The sequence below is a fragment of the Chrysochloris asiatica genome, unplaced genomic scaffold (assembly GCF_000296735.1).
Source record: "Chrysochloris asiatica unplaced genomic scaffold, ChrAsi1.0 scaffold00016, whole genome shotgun sequence".
NCBI classification, from domain to species: Eukaryota; Metazoa; Chordata; class Mammalia; order Afrosoricida; family Chrysochloridae; genus Chrysochloris; species Chrysochloris asiatica.
In genome coordinates, this window is record NW_006408534.1 from 18889344 (window position 1) to 18892349 (window position 3006).

The following is a 3006-nucleotide window of genomic DNA, read 5'->3' on the forward strand; positions in this document are numbered from 1 at the left end:
AAAATAAAATAACAAATGAGGGAGATAAATTAAAGCTTTCATACCCAGGACTTGCCTGTTCTAACTCTGCAGCCTTCATGCAATACTTGGGGGGGATGTTCATAATTATTAGACATTATTTACCAAGGAAATTAACAAAAAATGACTATGTGAGCCTGTGATAAGAAATAAGCCTTCCAATGAGAGCTTCTCCAACAATGAAAACCTGGTTCTTCAGAGTAGGCACTGGCGAGCTAAATGAAGTCACCTGAAATCCCCTGCACAGAATCCTCTCCCCCCCCCCCCCCCACCAGGACAAGATCAGCCATCAGCCCGTCTAAGGTTGGAGGAATTTTCTCATTCTACAACCTTAATTTTTAAAGGGGAAATAGTACATTCAAAAAATAAACAACAATATGGTTTCAGGATTAGGAGGCATATACAAAACCAGTCTTTAAGACAAGCTGACAGATCTTGTCCATTTACCTACATAAACAGTATGGAAGGACATGGTACCTCCCACCCCCCACACCACTCCAAGTCTGGGTAACTAGGTGTCTTTTCCTCTGGTTTGAGAGTTCCAGGTGTTCCACCTTGAAAACAGCAACAGTCTTTGGATACAGTTACTGTAGGTTGTACAAAAGTTTCTACGTACAAAGTTTGTCGCAAGTAACAAAGCTACTTCTTTCCAAACCCACTTCTTTCCAAAATGAAAACAAACAAAACAAAAATACTAGTCTGGATAGGTTTTAGTATGAATTTTTTTTTTTCTTTACTTTTCTGCAGGTAGCATAGGAACATTATGATTGTAGGACAGTCCAAAGTCATTGTCACAACAGTTACATCATTTGCACATCAGGAATAAGTTAAAACAAAACCAAATCAAACTAACAGGAGATCAGATGGGTTCATTACCGAAAAAAGAAAAAGTGGGGTGAGGCGAGGGGGCTACAGATTCTAGTGATTTCCCTTTGTCTGCATGGTTTCCTTCAGTGTGACTTCAGCTATCCTAGCTGACAGCAATCTTGTTTTCTTCTAAGAAGGGTGGGAAGTGGGGCTTGGGGACACTGTCAGTTGTAGTACTTGGTTTCTCCATATCCTACTGATACTGGAATGGGAGCCATCCACCTTGGATGAGGTACTGTTATTCCCAATTGAGCTGGTCCCCAGGAACACAGAGAGGGGAGGGATACCACCACTCTAGATCACCGAAATCTCATTGGTCTTCAGGGCCAGCCCACCATTGAGCATGGCAGTGTACTGGTTCCACACGACAGGGTCCACGTTCATGGCAGGAGCCCAGATTTCCTTGGGAAACATTCTGGAGACCCTCTTTCCATCGAAACTCAGCAGAGCCATGGTGTTCTCAATGGCTAACTTCCTTCCACGGCAGGCAGAGTTGTTGTTTGCTCTGTGGGTCATGTAGTAAACCTTCACGTTACCTTTGGTGGTAAAAGCATGCCCACATTTGTTGCACACGAAAGGCTTCTCCCTGGTGCGTGTGTGCTCGTGAATCTGAAGCACACCAGAGGATGAGAAATTCTTGCCGCAGTGTGTGCAGTCATGGTGTTAGGCTTGCCGGTGTGGTTGGACAGCTAGCAAGGGTGTCATGCCTGGGGACAGGGTCTAGGGTCCAACATACGTACCAGGAAATTCAACTTTGACATAGCTTGGCTGGGTCCAGACAAACCTTGGTGGGAGAATGCTCCGACACTTGTGCTTGTAGAGGATAGCCTCGTCTTTAGGTTTGACATCCACTTCAGAGATGTTCAGTGGCTTCCCTTTCCCTTTCTTGGATGTGTCCAATGCCACCGCGGAGAAAGGACTCTGGAAGAGCACAGAGCTTAAAGCTTGAGATAGCAAAGCACTTGGAAGGCGTGACATGATGTTGGGGAGCACCCCAAGCCATCGGGCTTCAGGGCAAAGGGTGTGAGCCCCTGGGGGATGGAGCTGATGGTGTATGGGATGGTGGCATGAGGTAACTTGGCTTGTTTCAAGGAATCCAGAGACAGAGGCTGGCCTCCAGCTTTCTGGCTGAGCAAAGCCACAGAGGCAGACACCTGCTGGGATATGTGGCTGCCTAACATCTTCAGGGTGTTGGTGCCCCCCACACCAGAGTGGAGGGCGTGGGAGGCCTACATGTTCACCTGGATGTGGATCTGCTCCATGAGCTGGATCTGCTGGAGCTGTTGCAGACACAGGATCTGTTGGAGGACTGGTCAGGGGGGCTGGCGGTGTCTTGGCATGCCAATGGTTCACTGCCTCTTTGGTGGCCAGTAGTGCTTGTAAAGTCACACTAGTATTGGGGACTTTGCTTTTGGGTAAGTAGCTTATGTCCTGCGGAGTGGGTGGCATGGTGGTCTCTGTCTTTATATAAACTACAGACTCCGACCTTGGCTTCTCTTTCAGGTCCCCTGAGCTGCCACCGTTCTCTATGTGACTGTCCTTATTGCTTGGAAAAAGTGGCTGGTGGCTCTGCACAGTCCCGGAGAAGTCTTTGGAAGGTACCGATCCCTCGCCGACATTCATGATGAGCACAGGTGGGTGTTTAATGCAATTTTTCTTATGTTCTAAGAATTCGGAGATGCTAAAGAACTCTGCGCAGCACTTGTCACACACATGGGTGTCCTCGCAGCGAAATCGCTTGATTGTTGCTTCATTCCCTTTGACTTCCTCATCCTGCCAGGGGTGGTTCATCACAGCACCAGGCTCCCCCTCCGCCTATGCCTCTGGGGCCGTATCTGCAAGCTCTGCAGCTGCTGCTCCCCCTGGTCCTCCTCGGAGTTGATATGTTGGGGTTTCGTCTGCCTGTGCCTCGACATGGTGTGAGCATCCGGGCTTGGGATTTGCCCTTTCCACCACAAATTCCTGGAGTTGGGAGATTTACCCCACTCTTCCTCATAGTTTTAAAGCCTGAGAAACCCTATACATTATAGGGTCACTATGAGTTGGAACCAACTCGACGGCACTTAACAACAACCTGAACATGGAGGTACAGAAAATGAAATACAGGAAATGATAGGGTCA

General features: G+C 47.9%; 1 pseudogene; it reads right to left on the minus strand.

Annotated features, from left to right (window-relative positions):
* Window positions 1–988: 988 nt before the first annotated feature.
* On the minus strand, window positions 989–2801 carry LOC102839775 (annotated as a pseudogene).
* Between the last annotated feature and the right edge of the window lie 205 nt (window positions 2802–3006).